The 18,200-nt window shown below is 37.7% G+C and overlaps 1 long non-coding RNA gene and 1 other non-coding gene across 2 annotated transcripts in view; one reads left to right on the forward strand and one right to left on the reverse strand.

Annotated features, from left to right (window-relative positions):
- Window positions 1–17,327, forward strand: part of LOC121433925 — a 151,861-nt gene extending 134,534 nt beyond the window's left edge. The window contains exon 3 of the long non-coding RNA XR_005972377.1: window positions 17,233–17,327. This is a non-coding gene — a long non-coding RNA (uncharacterized LOC121433925). The remainder of the gene's footprint in view (window positions 1–17,232) is intronic.
- On the reverse strand, window positions 10,737–10,840 carry LOC121434191. Its single transcript, XR_005972404.1, has one exon. It is a non-coding gene; the product is annotated as a U6 spliceosomal RNA (small nuclear RNA).
- Window positions 17,328–18,200: the final 873 nt, after the last annotated feature.

An 18,200-nucleotide genomic window follows, 5' to 3' on the forward strand; every position in this document is an offset into this window, starting at 1 on the left:
TCTTAACTCAACTATATTGGGATGATTGACATATGCTGTCATTATTAATTCTTCTAACAATCACTTGTAGTAGGTGTTTTCCAATGACTCCAAAGGTCACATATCTAGGAAGAATTAGTTTGATTTTGCAACTCTTTTTATTCCTTTCCTCTCCTAATGCCTTCATTTCCTTTTGTGCTTATATAAGTTGGAGGGTTTGGACATGTCCTTGCTTATAACAAACAGGAAAACAATAATTATTCTGAAGACTTTAACACATTTTAAAGCTATTTGCTATGTAACATGTAGTGGGATAGTCTTTGGCATGTCTTTTGTTTTTTTTTTAATTTTTACAATAAATCCTCTTTATCTTTGTAATTGGAAGCATCATGAGTTTTCATTTTGGAGGGTGAACAAACACTCAGCTCCTTTCTCCTGGCTCACTGAGAAGCTAGGTCCTGGACTTTTCAGATCGCATTATGTGAAGATAATCAATGACCTGTTTGCTTCATTACTTACTTCCAATGCCCTCTCAGCTTCCACCTCTAAATTAATGAATAGCCTTGTCCCAGCTCACAGGGAATCAAATATTTGCACTCTTCTCCTTTGCTTCAGCAATCCTCCCTCATTACGGATTTTCATTTTACAAAAAATGTGGTCTCATGTTTACACTTAGATTCATTGACATGCTTAGTCTATTTAAAGAACTAAGCCATTGAATGTAAAGTAATTTGAGAGAAAAACCCAACAGTTTTCTTATTCTCAGAAGCATTTCATGTTGTGTCTGAGAAGGACTCTACTTGTTAGTAAAGGGTTTCACTCACTGTGTACAGGGTAAGGTGTTCTATACTTCTGTTATATGTTCCTCTTTCATACTCACAAATCCCAAATAAATCAAAACACAAAGTTAAAATGGAAGTTAAATTTTGACTAAAAATCACAGTGCTTATTTATTTTAAAAAATTAAAATATGCCCCCAAGGTAACCACAGACTATCCACCGTGGCAGTAAAAAATGAGATGAATATAATCCAGCATAGTAAATTTAATACATGGAATTATATAAGATAGGGCTACTCAGTAGAGAAATAGAAATTGTTTTTTTTTCTATTTGATTGATCTTACTTTTTGTTGTGGAGATATATTTAAATGCTACTATGGCTTCAGAATGCTTGCTTACCTTGTGCCAAAACAAAAGTCCATTTACTTCAGTATGAATTCTTTTCACAGCAAAACTAATACCTCCTCCTTCTAGTGGTTTAATCACTTTAATTTCTGAAATGTACCAGACTGACTTTCAGGTCTCCATTACAAATAAACATGTCATTTATGTGCCCTCAGAGCACAGACATGAACTTCTGAGCTATCTCAGATGGTGTCTAACACTATGGCAGATCTCTAGTAAGTTAATACCACGTGTTCAGAGTCTATATTTGCCTTTCAGTATTTCCATATGGGTATAATATTTAATAGCTTGAGATAATTACACAATATAAAATCCTTTTCTCACATGTGTGAGATTGACACAACTACGTCAGTTGAAAGAACACCTAGTTATTTTATATAAATATGGTATTATGTGGTTGATGCCATCCTATATAGATTTAGATAGATGAAATGGCTTGCTCCTAACTTCATGATGCTGAACTTTCATTTTTATCCTAAAGTAACTTTATGTAAAAAGTCACCAGTAAGTTTCTAGGCTAGAAATCAAAAGACCTAGTTCCTTCTTTGGAACAATGATTCTAGAAATTCAGCTAAGTTATTCTCCATTCAACCTTATCTTAAATAATAGAACTAGGTTTTCATTAAAACAGATCAGGACAGGCTAGAAAGGTGACTTGGAGGTAACAGCGCTTTATGAGCAAGCGTGAGGGCCTATATTCAAATCTACAGAACCCAAGTGAAAACTGGACATGGCCAGGTGTGCCTCCCATATCCCAGTGCTGTGTCATGAGTTTAAGAGAACAGAGGATCAATTAGGCTTGCTGGCTACCAACTAACTCCTGGCTCAATAAAAGATCACATCTCAAGAAATACGAGGGAGACTAATAGCGCAAAGTACCTGCTGTCCTCTTCTGGTTTCCTCATGTGCATCTTGTGTACACATAAACAGAAAAAAATTTTAAAAAAACTAAAGATAAATAGGAAACCAGGGAAGAAATAACAACAAAAACAAGCAAACAAACAAAAACCCACCTAAACTAAACAAAACCGAGAGGTCAGGAAGAAAGTGGATTACTCCGTTACCAAGCACCATGTTTGAGTTTATGTTCACTGTGTGGGAGATATTTCTAGCATGTCATTGTATAGACACTTGAGTAGATATTCTGATACCTGTGCTTTAGCTGGACAGGTTATGGTTGAGTGATTCAAAGTTGTGGTTTCCTAGGAGAAGCAACAAAAGAAAAAAATCACCATGCCAGATGGTGTGAACTTCATTTAGAGAAAAGATCTGGTATCCTTGTGGAGTTGATGTCTTAGTTCATACAAAGCTGAGGAATAGGAAATGTGACTTCTCTATCTCTCCTGGTTAACTGAGGTTCCTTACAGACAATGTGAAAATATTATGTCCAAATAGGAGTCAAGCTGATGGAATGGCAAAGGAAGATATTCCAGACTGGTACTCACCAGAAAAGGCTAAGAATTTATTTTAAGGCATAACATGAGATATCTATCTATCTATCTATCCATCTTTTATCTAATTGCCTGCCTACCTATCTATCCATCTATCTTTCTTTCTCCCTCTTTTTCTTAAAAATAGATTCTTTTCTCATACAATATATCCTGATTACAGTTTTACCCTCCCCCCCCCAATCTGGGTCAATTCCATTTCTGTCTCTCATTAGAAAATAACAGTCTTCTAAAATATAACAACCAAACATGAGAAAATAAAATACAATAAAATAAAAGAACATGGCACCAAATTTTATAAGGCAAACCAACAGAAGGAAAGGAGTCCCAAGAGAAGGTACAAGAATCAGAGACTGACTCTTTCACACACTTAGGTGTAGCACAAATAATAAAATCTCATAGACAGATATTGGGGTTCATCCTGAAGATGAGAAAAGCGAAGCAGCTAGTCACTAGCTCTTAACTCTACCTCAGGCAGAAATGGCGAATCCTCAGAATGAGACTGGGTTGAGACATGTCTTCTCCTGTTTTATATGCCTCTCTAGAGTTGTGATTAAATGCATGTACCACCACCACCTGGCCTCTATTGCTAGCTAGTGTGACTACCTGGTCTATATAGCTGATCAGTGTGGCTGTTTTACTCTCTAATATTCAGGCAAGCTTTTTTTAAAAATTGAAATATAACTACACTGAGGGAACAATGCTCACCAATATATATTGCTAAGATGCATTAACATGCCTACAAAGGCTTTTGCACAACCAAGATTAATTATAAGGACACCAACTTTCCCCTGTTCAATCCAGGCAGGAATCACTTAAAGCTGTGCCCTTTCTACCTACCACTCTGGATTCAATCCAGGGCTCTGTTGTCCTTGCTTCAATTTTGAGAAGTTAGCCCATTCTATTCCCTTTATAGTTATAAAAGATTGTTTCACTAAGTATAACAGAAGAATATAATACAGCAGATGGAAACTATGAAGTGGTGGCTTTAGCTGTTCAGAGTTTTCACCTGCGGTAAGAACATAGTGGATCTAGCACCAGATGTGGTGGTATATACACTTGTAATTCTTCCAATCAGGAGTCTGAGGCATGAGGATGACAAGTTTAAGGACAACAATATTTGGTTTTAATGTTTATAATCTACATCCAGATTGTGTCTGGCTGAGAAAGCTGAATTTTTGTATAAGTATCCCAATACATGTAATACGATTCTGTCAGACATCCAGATTCCCATTCTTCCATCCCCTCATTCTTTCATTCTTTTTTTAAATCTTCTCCCTCATTTTCTGTTCTCCTTAAGCTTCTTTCATTATGACTAACCATGGGAGTTTCATCTGGCTTATCCATCAATAATGTCACCAAAGTCAGAAAATCCTACCTTGGGTAGAATTTTGTCTCCCAGGTAAAGTATTTGGACATTGGACTGCATTGAAGTAGTCAAGTTTAGTAAATTGTCTTTCTAAGAGTTTGTTCTTTTAGAGATTGGAAAACTACACATTATACTTGGTGAATTTGCAAAGTAAAAAAAATGAAACTACCTTATGCTAAAACTATCTTCTCAAAAGCCTCAAAAATATCAAAGGCAACAGTTCTCAAAGGTCAATACAGAGACTTACATGGAAGATTTGCTAGAGTTTAGCACCATGTTTTCCTCTTGATCAGCCTGAAGTAAGACCAGGGAACCTAGAGACTACCATGAGCTTGTGGTCCTTATGAAGATGGCACGTTGGAAGCCTAAGATGTTATGATGTGGTCTCCCTTCTCAGGCTGCCCCGTTTCCTGTACTTCTTTCTAGGTCCAAGTTTCTGAGATGCCAATGACAGAGTTAAAATGCACTGAAAGTGGTTTGCAAGCCGTGCATAGTTGCAGGTTTTCTGAAACGCACACCAGTCCCATCAGGAAAGCAGGATATAAAGCTCACATAAGGAGAACAGCATCTCAAGTAAACTGCATTTGAAACTTCATGTATTCCCAGATGCTGTATTAATTTACATTTTTCATCATTGGGAATAGTCAATATTATCTTTTCATGAGACCCTCCAAAAAGAACACAGATAAGGGTCATCTTACAGCCATCCAGCTTTTCAAACACTAAAGGAGTAATTCTAGTTGAATCGAAGAAAGGAGCTCAAGTCTCTGCAACCTTCAAATATAACAGGCTGTCTTCTAACTGGTCCCATTCAATACACACTGGGAAGACTCAGCTAGAAAATTTGAATATGAGCGAAATAGATTTTAAGACCTTGTGCAATCCAGTTATCATCATCCTGGCTTCTGGAGAGCTCACAAAAGCTGGTTAAAGATGGAAAAAGCCTGTTCCAAAATTATCTATAAGAAATGGGAACAGTGGGGACAAATTTTGAAGTGTCCAGTAAAACTCTGCTTGCTTACCATGAGAGAGTAATGCCAGGAGGGCAGAGAAACTGTGTGCCTATAGATGTGTGTGAGAATTTAGCTTTTATAGAATGTTTATGGACGTGTATATGAAACTGACTAAATGTCTGAAAAGCCAGGCCTTAGAACTAATATTCATCCACCAAGCTGGTCTCTCACGAGCAGTTATATATACTTCTAAGTAAAAACAAGCGATGGGTCAGCTTCAGCCTGTTCCCATAGCTTAGATCAACTGTCAAGGTCTTGCAAAGACCCACACCAGGAATCCCTGCTAAATTTCTTGAAGGTACAAGCATGTGTCTGGCAGGCTAAGTGGCTCTTGGTTGCCCTCTGCAGGGGTAAGCCTTGTTTGGGGAAGACTCTAGAGACTTGCAGACCTTGCGAAGATATATAGGCATGTGGCAATAAATTTCAAGGCCTGTCTGCCTCTTTAAGGGCCTATCCATTGTGGGTGATTTAACCAGCAGGCAATATTTTCAGGAACCAACTTTAGTGCTTCAGACGTGCAGGGGAGTTGCTGACTTGGGAAAATGGAGTAATTCAGGCCTGGTACCCACAGAAGGACGATCATTATTTTTCCCTTCCCCCTCATTGAAAGGATCCAACTTCTGGGGTGTGACCCTATGATAAATCACACTGAAACAAAAAGCATATGTAAGCACACATACACAAACACCTCTCATTTTTATACATTTAGTACTTATGCCAGTGGAACTAATGAAAAGCAGATTGGTCAAAGCAACCTAGAAAACCAATTTGCAAGCCCTCTCCCACTCAGGTCTCTGACAATGCATAGCCCTTTTCTGGGACGTGAGGGTCTCACAGAGATTTTTTTTCAAATGAGTTTTTTCTTTATGGAGGAAATGAAGACACTTTCTGTGGGTCAAACACAATAATAAAAATGTGACCTGTTTTTCAAATCAATGCTCTCCCTGCCTTCCAGTCTCAAGGCCAGTGTGAAAGAACATTTATAGTTCTGTTCCATGAGGCTTTTGCTGTGAAGTAGAAATGGTCAGCTGAAAATGGAGGTGTGTTACTTATAGTGCATTCATAAATTAATATTGATCAACTCTCGAGGTATTTTTTAACTTTATGATGACCTCACACTGTCATTTCCTCCCATATTACTATAGCTGAAGCCTGTGAAGCTTGCTATAGAAACACACATTCAAAGGCAAGGCAAAGAAGGGTCTGGGGAGCTGGCTTCATCAATGTAGTGCTTGCAAGGTCCTTCTGAGAGCCTGAGTTCAATCTCCAGATGCCACATTAAAAAGAAGCATTAAGGCTCACCCATGTAATCCCAGAATTAGAGACATGAAACCAGGTGAATTCCTAGGTTTCTCTGGACAGCCAGACTAGCCTACTTGGCAAGAGACTATCTCAGTATGAAGTAGATGGCTCTGTGGAATAATAGCCAAGGGTACTCCCTGCTTTCCTTATACATGTGCACACATGTGCATGCACATATACATCGGCACACATACAAACGTGCACACAGAAAGACTAAAGACAGAATATTATCTGATGACTGCAAATTGTAGTATCATCACTTTCACTGGATCAAGCTTAGAAAGAACATGGGCAGGAGACATTTCAGATAGAAATGCAAATTTACACTTGTGCTTGTTGAATACTATGAAAGCAGGACCAGTGAACTGAGTGTGGTTGTTATGATATTTGTGGGGCGAATTAACATTCACATATGGGCCAATATGTTGCATTGATAGTTTTAGTCACTGCAGGCGTGAGAAACACTGACAGATAACCAACCACTTGGGACTCAATTTCCTTGTGAGCATGAAGTTGAGTGATGATAACATTTTAATGTGTATTCTATAGAAACACACATAGCGGACAGAGATTTTCTGTCCTGCCTGGTCCTACAGTCTCAAGGAAACACACAGGTGTCTGCATTAATCATAAACTGGTTGGTTTATTAGCTCAGGCTTCTTATTAACTCTTTCTTACATCTTAAATTAGCCTACAATTCTTGTTTGTGTTAGCCACGTGGCTTGGTACCTTTATCAGTGAGTCATTCTCATCTTGCTTCCTCTGTGACTGGGTCATGACTGCAAACTGACTCTTTCCTCTTTTCAGAATTCTCCTGTGTCCTCCTCTACTTCCTGCCTGTTAGGTCCCACTTATACTTCCTGACTGGCTACTGGCCAATCAGAGTTTTATTAAAATGATACAAGTGACAGGATAAAAGATCATTGTCCCAAAGCAAAACATCCCATTGTCTGTATACAATGAAACCTTAAAAGAGTTCTGCCATGAAATAGTTGTGACAAAAATCAGTGCAAGTGACCTGAACTTCTTTATCATCACCTACTATTTCAGGAGCAATGGGGGTTTCTAAGAGGTGATGTAATAAACCATTTCCTTGTAATATGCCATCTTTCTACCTGATATTGCTATATAAACACCGAATATCATTATTGTTCATGCCTTTTACAGTTCTAAAATTCTAGGAACTTCAGCTGACATGATAGGATGCTAGGAGATTATGGACTGGAAACAGAAAGTTAGCCATGCAGTGTGGAACTCAGTAGTGTTCGTTTTCCTTTTTAAAACATCATAGAAAATCATTGCTCTATTTCGTTTTTTATGTTTCTAAAGAAACATAAAAGAAGAAAGGGGACATCATTATTAAAATGAGAAAAACCCAAATGTCTGTAAGACACTGAAAGGGAATCTGATGTTAAATGAGAAGGATCCAATGGCTGAATCAGTGGCACTCTGCTCTTTGGTAAAAGACAACCTGTTACTTAACTAGAAAATTTAGTCGTTTTTTCTATTTTTAACTTCCCACACTACTAAGCATAAAAACATGCCAAGCAAGGTAGGTATAAAGTGCAGAGCAGGAGGTTCACTTTGGTTCTTCACACATAACGTAGAAAAGGTGCAGCATACAGTAGTGAGCCAGAGGCTACAAGAGTTAAAGCAAAATATGGAAAAGGAAACAAGAAAGAATTTATCTTTAAGTCCTAGGAAGAGTAAGTAGAGTTTGGGGTTCTCTGTGGTGTCTTTATGTGAAGTGTTATTAATAAGCAGAAGGAGATCAGTTGGTTGCCATAGTAATTGAGGAAGGAAGGGCAAAAATGTCTTTGCACTGAGGTCCTGAGAATTTATTTTGGATGGAGTGAGCTTTGTTTTGTTTTGCTTTTTGCCATGATCTCAGATGTCATGGTCAGTGGTAAATGTCCATTTGACAGAGTCTAGAATTATTTGGGGATGGGTCTCTGAATATGCCTGTGTGGAATTCCTGACCACATTCCTTGAGGTAGGAAAACTGGGATGGGAACCTGGTGTTTATAAATGGAGAAATATACTTTAATCTTCAATCTGTGGTCATGAAATTAAAATTTATAAGCATTAACCACAATCAATATTTAATAGGTGGTTTTTAAAGCTAGGTTTCTTTGCTTTAAAAAGCCATCTACTGTGGGTGGTGCCAACCCGACCTTGAATTGTATGGGGAAAGCAATCTGAGGAAATAGTCTGGAACAATTCAGTAAACAATGCTCCTTCAGGGCTTCTGCTAAGTTCCCGCCTTCAGGTTCTAACCTGGAGTTCCTGTTTTGGCTTCTCTCCTCCATAATGGAGTGTAGCTGTAAGTCAATGGAACCCCTCAAGTTGCTTTTGGTTCTAGTGTTTAGCACAACAAGAAAAACCTAACTAGTATACACAGTCATGTACCAATGTAATATATCATAGATTTAAGATTAATAGTATGTTGATAGGTTAGGCAGTATTTAAAGTGTGCACACATATATAAATCCACATGAAGTTTACAGTACACACAAATATATTGCTATGTATATGTATATAAAACTCTACAATTTCTCCCAAGTTTTTTTCAATAGCATTTTCTCTTCTTTCCAAGTACTGACAGCAATCTTACATCATGTTAGAGATGTGCTGCCCCTGGAGTCAAAAGAATCCTTCTCTTATATCAGGGTCAAGACAATTCTGTTTTCTGTGTTTCAGACTATTCTACACTGATCAACATGAGTCATATTTCTTCTCAGTATAAAAGCTAACATGAATGAATGTTCTCATTCTTTATATTTAAAAGTATTGAAAGCCAAATCTGTAAAATAGCCTTCAATAACCTTTTTTCCACATTGTTTTCTGTTTCAAATTACAAATTTTCTAGAAATTGAGAAATCCTGGAAGTCTGACCTTGCTTGAGTTTCTGATGGGCAACTGACAAATGTTTCTGGTAGTCTTTTTGCTGTTTACCTTAGGATTTTCTGTCTTCTTGAAATTTTTCCCCTGAAGGTGGTGTTGCTGTAGAGCACTGAAGTTTGGCTTTCATGGAAACATCACAGCAGTAATTATGTATTCTGTGTGCAATCATCTTTAATATCTCTTTCTAGAATTAGGTTGTCAGTTCTAAGAGTGTCTATTTTGTTTATTCCTCTGTCCCCTTAGGCTAGCACCAAACCTGTCACATAGTAGGAGTTAATAAATATTTATTGACAAATGTCTGAAAAAACTTTCCAGAGTTGATTTTTTTCTCACATGGATTTTTTTGTTTTGTTTTGTTTTTCTCTTCTCAGAATCTTACTTTGTTCATACAAGATGTTTACAGATATCCATGAGAAAAAAAAATTGCATGGTTACGGTAAAACCTCTCTTTCTTCTCCTTCCATACTGCCAGATTTTATCTGACACAGGACAGGCACAGAACTCAGTACATGTGGGGTCCTGAACACAAAGCACATGCAATTATGGAAATCAGAATCATGTTGTTGTGTGCAGCTTTTTTATGGCTGTGATTTATACCCCTGCTGCTTGAGCTGGGTGTCTGGGGGAGTGTTGTACTTGTAATTAGAAAGGGAAACAGATGTGAAGCTGCCAGTGTAAATGATGTTTCTATTAGAATGCTTCTCATTGCTCACTGATCATTTCCATTTCACCTATTGAGATTCTCACTGGAAAGATCTGGCTGTCAGGTAACAGTCACCATTAGAGAGTCTGTCTGCAGTATGGGCCTGAAATAATGCTTGCTTCATGGCGCTTTTAAAAGAAGGCCCTGAAAGAAACCATCTGAATGGGAAGCCTGGGAGGAAGCAGACATGAATTTCAACATTCTTTATTTCCTCGTTTCTGAAACCAAGTCGTGGATGTATAATCCCAAGGACAAGAGCAGTGTTTTGCTCTTAAGTTTTATAGAATTTACTCAGCTGGTCATTTTAACCTGAGTCTATCTTCTCCAGGTGACCAAAGTAGAGGAGAAAGGAGACCTTCATCCTTAATAAATCTAAGCTAAATAAATCAGAGACAGCTTAAGTGAGCACCCACCTATGCACTAAGTTCTGTGATAGGCAGTAACATGCAAACCACTCTCAACATCCCTCCGAGCATTATTCACGCAGCTGTGCTGATAGACACCGACAGACTTTGGTTTCCTTATATTTTGCCGAAGCCAACACCTGCACAGGAGGAAGGATGGTATAGTGGTGGTTTTAATAGGATTTTGTTTTCTCAGATAAGCAGTACTAAGCACCAAACAACCTAGACCCTATACATAAGGAAGAGCTGATTCTGGAATCTTTGCCCTAGAGGAAGACATGCTGCCGTGGATAGGACATAAGGTCAGCCTTGGACCACTTTGCCCAGCTTTGACTTCGCAGGACACTGCGGGTGGGAGTCCAAAGTGGTGTACAGTCTTCACTGCTGGAGAAAGTTGGTCAAGAAAGTTGATGATGAAACGTCAGAGGGAAAATTATGGAATGCCTAAGGGATATGAGCGTTATCCTTATGCAGGTGCCGTGCTGACCTCTATCTCCCTTCAATTGTAGTGTAAGTGCTCCTGAAGCCATCACAGTTGTTAGGATTAATGAGAGGATGATATTGCTGAAGAGGAAAGCATGTGACAGTAGGGGATATTAGAAGCAGCTTCAGTCCATTTGATCTCTTCCTCTGTGCTGGCTCCATTTGTCCTGGCTCTGTTCTCATCTTGAAAACTGCGGCAGCATAGACATGAGGAGTGAGATTAAAAATTCATTGAGTCTTGGTACTTACATCTAAATGGGGAGATCTGAGAGCAAATGGATGTATTTCATACTCACAGTGTCTATCAGGAGGTCAGAATGACCCTATACTGTGTCTGTTCTCAGAACTATCACAGTGTGTGGTCTGTGCTAGCAAGCAGTACTTCATTACTATCTAACGTGTTAGCGATGTCACTCAACACTTCACCAACAGCTCTGAGCACCAAATCAGTTTGGTGCAGACTCTGGCTCAGTAGAACATTTGCAAGTACTACACCTTCTCTTGGCTGCAAGGTGAAGCTACAGACAGGGCTCTTGGACCTTGAGGAAGGAACACTTCTCTGGTTTAAGTGCCACCAGGGGAAATGATTGTCAGTATTCAAAGACAATGGTCTGTTTCTTCTTTGAAAAGAATGCTGCTCTTAAAAGAAAAAAAAAAACAAACAGGAAATTTAGGAAATGAGTTGCAGAGATGCACGAGACAGACCAGCTTTGATGTGCCTTTGGAGAGCCGCCGTCAATTAGATGATGGCCAAACTCATTTGATAAAACACAGAGAAAGACAAATTTAAACTTCTAGTTTAAAAGCCTGCATAAATACATGTACTCATACGCATGCCTCTTTGATCAGTTAATGGAATTCACCAGTAAAACACATTTTCATCTCCAAATGGTTGTTAGTCAAGTTTTTCACCTTTTACTTCGCATTCCTTCATAATGGCCTTTTGAGTTCATGGAATCACCCTCCACTCTACTTCAAAGACAGATGTGTGTTTATTATCCCCATTGAGCCCAGAAGAAAGAAAAGCTTTTTAAAAGAACCTTGCAAATTTGCACATAATACCCAGCATTGCACGGGAAAATGACCACATGCAAGATTATACTTGTAAAATCATAGTCATTGAGAGGTACCTCCAGCTCTGCTCTGCCCATTAGGGGTAAGTGTTATCTTATGATGAGAAGTCATTCATCACATGAAGTTTAGTTACTAGCAGAGTGTGAGGCTTTCTTAGACTTCTGTACATAGACTTAAAGAACAAATCTCTAGTCTCTAAGTCATTCACTAATATACACTAAGCTGCATGAAGCCAATCTCCTAGCACCTCAAAACTGTTCACAGTTAAGTCTCAACCCCACACTTCTCTGGTATCATATTTTAATTGTAGTGTGACAATATCAAAAGGAAGTAGAGGTTTTGTCACAAGAGTATTGTAAGAAATACAGGAATGGTGGTTCACACTCATATGACTCTGCTTGATAGCAAAGCTAGAATTGATACAAGTCTAATGCCAGCCTATGGTAAATAAAGAGCAAAACCAAAAACAATAATATAATATCCCATAATGACATGATGACTATGAAAGGATGAGAAGCCTTAATTCCTGGTTTCAAACTGCTACTAGATATAATATAGCTCAAAAAAGAGAAGCATTACTTATTATTGGAGTCTTGAGAAAAAGTATATTTAAATATGTATTAATGAAAACACAGTTGAAAGATCTGATTATTCAGTGATATGTTTTTGTCTCCTATTTCCATATTCTTTTGAACAGCCATGAATGTCAGTGTAATTTTTGAAAGAGACAACACAGCATCTGTCTAGCTTGTTCCACTCAGGAGGTCAACGTACCACCATCAAACTGTGTTGATGTGCTGGGCACCAAAGTACAGCACATGTACAACTTCCAATGAGGACTTTCAGGTGTTTCAAGCCAGCAGGGACTTCAGAGCTTTCTTATAGAGCAAGCCTTGAGGGAACCAAAGCTAACATCTGAGATCATTGCTCACACAGTGTTTCACACAGGAAAAATGTGCTCCACTACAGAAAAAACAAAAAAAAAACATTTCACACGCATCAAATGTCCTTTTGTCCCCAAGTCAAAAGTTACAGCATATACACAAATAACTAAAACCCAGCCCAAGACAAAACCCACAACAAACAATTAATAAACAAACAAAACCAGACCAAATAAACAAAAATCAGACTCTAAAGTGTGGGTTTGAGGGAAAAGAAAGCCTGCTTCCTAAAAGCTACCTTTACAGGATAGGTTAATCGGGCCCAGCTAAGTTAAGGCCCCTTTTCCTCTCACCAGTTTGAATTCTGTTCCTTCATGCTTGCTTGTCCTCAAAGGCAAGAAATTTCCTCCTTCCCAAATTCAAGCCATCTGGGTTATTAAAAACTTAGTCAATCCTAGCTAATAAGTCAACAACCCAATGTTCTTGACAACACTTAAATAATATGTTAAACTAGTGTCCTAAATGATAGTGTGTTACATCTAGGAAGCCTCTTAACTCTGTGTATTTCGGCCAGCTAGAAAATTTTCATCTCCCAAAACTTTTATAATTTTGAACATTTATAGTCAATAAGCAGAGTTGTTTACTTGTGTGAATGTTGTGGTATTATTTAAATCACTCTCTGTAAAAGAATTCTTCATACATTTCTCTATCACAGGAGACATTTTGATCAGAACATCATCTTCCTATCCATCCATATCCACATGATAAAAGAGGAATAAAAACGAACAACATGGAAACTAGTTAAAAATGCAAATTTGCTTTTCAGAATACAAAGTGAAATACAGTTTGGACAGAGCTTATTTCAAATGCAGTTCTGTTTCTTGAGGTTGTGTTTTACAAATGGGATATTCTGTCCTTGGCTGTGAGAATCTATAGCTGCTTGCAAATATTAAGCCATTAATAATTTTGGTCTCCTTAGGGTGAATGTGATTGGAGAACATTTTGTTTTTAAAACTCCAGAAGAAACGTAGAAAAACTGTGCATGCCACTCCCCAGGATGGCTTCAGTGATAAAGTATCTCGTACAGCACTGCGCTGAGTTACTACTCATTAATCTTCAAAGTTATTTTTCACCAGATAACATTTCTTTAGCACACACCAAATTTATGTACTGAAAATAATGTATGGAGGTTTTCAATACAAGAAATAATATTGTCTGTTTAACGTATGTAAAGCCCTTGGGAGACTTGTGGATTAACCCTTATCAGTAAAAGCAAATGCATAAGATATTTAGGAGATAGTATAATTAAGTACCTGGAGGCAATCCCTGGACATGTAATATTACAGATGGCTTGAAGAATTTGTAGGCAAGCTCTGGATGTTCCCTGCCACAGGAACAGTTACACTATCAATTTGATTGCACAGTTTTCACTATGTAGAAAGAAATTATTCAAGAAATGTAACAAGACCAACTAGTGTGTAAAATGTTGAGATAACCAGCTATTTAGGCAGAGGCGTTTGAAACTAAAGCAGAGTGTCCTGGTAGAAGTGGTTGAAGCTGAGTAATTACACAGGAATGGTGAGTGCACACTATAGTAATAGGAATCCTATTATGGATTGTCTAGCTGCATACAGACACCTAGGCTGTCGACATGTGCAGCCATTCAGTCAAGCTGGGGTGCCAAACTTTTATGTATCATGTAGACACATTTTTATTGAGTGACAAATTGCCTTTTAAAATATCTTCAAAGAGTGTTTCTCAGAATAGCCTTGCCTCCTTCTTCCAGCATCCTTCACTACCCATCCATCAATAGATCAATCAATCATTAATCAATCAATCAAAATGAGGTATTATAAACATTTCAGAACCTTCTATTTCAACAACTTGTAAAATTCAAAAGTGAAGGAGGTGGAGGAAAAGAGTATGGATGTATAGTTGATAATATTTTATTTTCCAAATAAGCATATAAAGATTTTTTTAAAAAAAATATGTGTATCTGTGTGTTTCTGCATAAGTTTATGTGTACTGTGTGCTTACAGGTGCCCAAAAGGCCAGGGTAGGACATCAGAGCCTTTGGAAATAAACCAGTGTCTTCTGCTTGATCAGTAAATATTCTTAACTTTACCTGCTGAGCCATCTCTCCAACTCCTAACACAAATTAATATAATAGAAACTTTCAGTACCAAGCACTATCATCAGTGTGTAATAAAAGACATATTTAAAATCATTGAGAAGCAGAGATATATTTCAGACTAACATGCATTAGTTCCCCAAAACAGGATTTTACTGATACATATGTTGACATATGCAAACACAGTTACAAACATCTGCACACACACACACACACACACACACACACACACACACACACACACAGCTATCCTTTTATGCTTTGATGTTATGGATACTAAACTGCTAATTGTTCTTAGCATTATCAAAAGTTGGTAGATTTTGGAAATACATCATTGCTACCTGACATTTCCTCTTATGCAGTAATTGCCAGGCAATCTGAGCAATTTCTGGTAGTAACTCAACAAGAAAACAATGGTAGGAAAATAAACTCAGGTTGATGTGTGCACCAGTTACTGATTGCTTTTCAGCTCACACCTTGCAGCTTTTGGTTCTTGCATGTGAGACTGGGGCTCGGCAGATTACTTTTATTTCACCGATTTGCCTCCTCAGGGCGAGGTCATTTTCTCCACATGGGTCTTGATACAGGAAGCTGTAAATCTTTCTGCTAGAATCTGAGCTGTATTTTCCTCCAATATTTGCAGGACCAATTTTCTTTTCACCCATGCAAAGATTCTTACTACTGCCTCTTTAGTGGTTTAGGGGCCCTAATCAGTGGCCCTTCTTCTGAATTTCCATATTTTTACAACCCATTTTTTTCCCTTTCTTCTATGGGCCCACAAACCAAAAGTTGCTTCTTGCAGCTATAATCTCCATGGCAGTGGTTCTTAAGCTTTGTGTCTCAACCTATCAGGGGTCAAATTATCCTTTATAGGCATTGCCTAAGACTAGCTGAAAACATAAATATTTAAATATTTATACTATGATACATAACAGTAGCAAAATTACTGTTAAGAAGTGGTATCAAAATAATTTTATGATTGGGGATTACCACAACTTGAAAAACAATATTGAAGTGTTATAACATTGGGAAGGTATTGCTCTAGGATATCTTAGGAGATAACAAAAGTGATGAGTAATTTATATGTTCAGTTTGAACACACTCACACAGGGTTTCCTAAAAAATTTTCTCTTGGGGGAATGTCCCATGAAAGAAAACCTTGCATAACCCCAAGTATAAAGGTACACAAAGGAGGTATGCAAATCAAACATTTTCTGATAACAGATCACAACCAAATTTACTTTATAATAGTTCTTTGGGACAGAATTGCTATTTATTAAAAATAAAATCAAACTTGCAAATGAGTGAGATGGAAATGTTGGTTTATTCTTAAAGATTTAAATCATGGCTGAATATTTGATAGTGCAGGAGCAATTAAAAAGTTTCTTGTCTTGCTGTTATGTTGTTGTATGAACAGAAAAAATTGTATATACAGTAAAACATTGTCAGTTCATCACATGCAGTGATCTGGTATCTTGTATTGAGCCATTGGACCTCAGATAGTTCTCATTGTTGTGTGTGTAATAGTATACACAGATCATAGCACATATGTTTTGTGTTCAGAACCAAGGATGGAGTAAAGTTGCACAATACACACAGGTGAGCATTGTTAGAAGTACCTTGGTATGTGGCACATTTCCTTCTGAATTTCTGATATTTGTACATTCATAAACCTTCTACAGTTACTACATTTTTACTCCTCTCCCACAATTGTTATATGATGCATGCTGGCACTAGGGTTGCTAGGTTGCTGGGAAAACATTGTTTCTGAATGTGTCTCTGAATAAGTTAACATTTGAATTAATTGACTGAATTAAGTTGATCATTCTCATCCATATGTGTCAGGTAACACTTGAAGTCTGAACTAAACAAAAAAGACAGGAAGAGGCAAAATATTCCTCTGAGATGGGGATTTCATCTTCTGCTGTGTTTGGGCATTGTACCTGCTATATATCTGGGCTACAGACTTACAGCTGAGCTCCCTACAGTTCTCAGTATTAATTAAGCTCTGGAATCCTGGGTTCTCAGCTTCAACATTTATCCTGTACTTCTTGGCTTCCCTATACACGTGAACTTATTTCCACATAAGTCATGCTTCTCTGGAGAACCCTGACTTACTTGGCAAGCTCCTTACTTAGGTCTAATTTCTGCAGGGTGCCTGTTTTTGTAAACACAGGGTTATTGGAATACAGGCCCAATGCTGTTGATAAAGAAGGTAGCTGCTTTCTTGCTTTCACTGTTAAGACACGATGTCCACAGGATTCCGACTTTTTCTATCTCCCCTTTTTAGAAAGTATTTGCTGACCTCTGACTTTCTGACTGAGGATTACATTTGTTTTTCTTCCTTCTTTTTCAGGCATGCTGATGTTTGAAAGAGGATCTTGTTGTATACTCCAGACCATCATATAATTCTTGATCCTCCTGCTTTCAACTCATGAGTGTGACAAGTACAGGTCTGTACCACCACACCCTGCTTAGAGATCTCTTTTCACCTTGCAGTTACTGCTCAGGAAGTTCATGTCTATTTAACTGTATTTTAAAATGCTAAATTCATTTCAGGACCTGATGTATAAAGTCTCCTTTTTAAGTAACCAGCTGAACTTTCTATTTTAAAACATTTTAAATTATCAAAAACAAGAACTATGAAAACTATACCAAAAGTGAAAAGGCAAAGAATATAATAGTGGTAGGTTAAAGATGCTAACAAATCATCTGAATTAGTTAGCACATTCCTAATGTTAAAAAAGGAACCAAAAGTTTTGTATCAAGAAGAAATCATAAGTAGCCAAGAGAAAGAGAAACTTCTTAATTGCTCCTACTAAAGCCAGAATAACCTATAATAAGAATATTTACAAACAAGAATGATTGTCATGGAGACCAGTGCCTACAGCAGACCAAAGAACAACTTGAAGCCATACTGCGTCTCAATGAAGGAAGGCCACAGGTCTATAGAGTGTTTCCCTTCAATATGCTCTAATGATCTTACGAACATTGAAAAGATGGACTCAGATTACATCTCAGTGCAATTCTGCATGATTTCCCTTTAAAAGGTACTGTTTGGGTTACAAAGATATAAAAATAAAAACATATATAGGGATGAGCAAAGAAGTACAAAGAGAAAGTCATTATTTTTATCCCATCATTTGACAGAAACCCATTCAGGACATAACTACTGGGAACAGTGCTTGGACATGACAGCCCCATTAGGTGACTTATTTTTGGATGCTCATTAGGAGGTTGCTTTGCATAATGCAATGTTTTTCTTACCTAGTACACGAGAAAGGCTTTCAAAGTCAGTTAGTTACTACAAGAGCAATCATAGTT

The sequence above is a fragment of the Microtus oregoni genome, unplaced genomic scaffold, assembly GCF_018167655.1.
Source record: "Microtus oregoni isolate MIOR12 unplaced genomic scaffold, Mior012 000042F_ref0000377, whole genome shotgun sequence".
NCBI classification, from domain to species: domain Eukaryota; kingdom Metazoa; phylum Chordata; class Mammalia; order Rodentia; family Cricetidae; genus Microtus; species Microtus oregoni.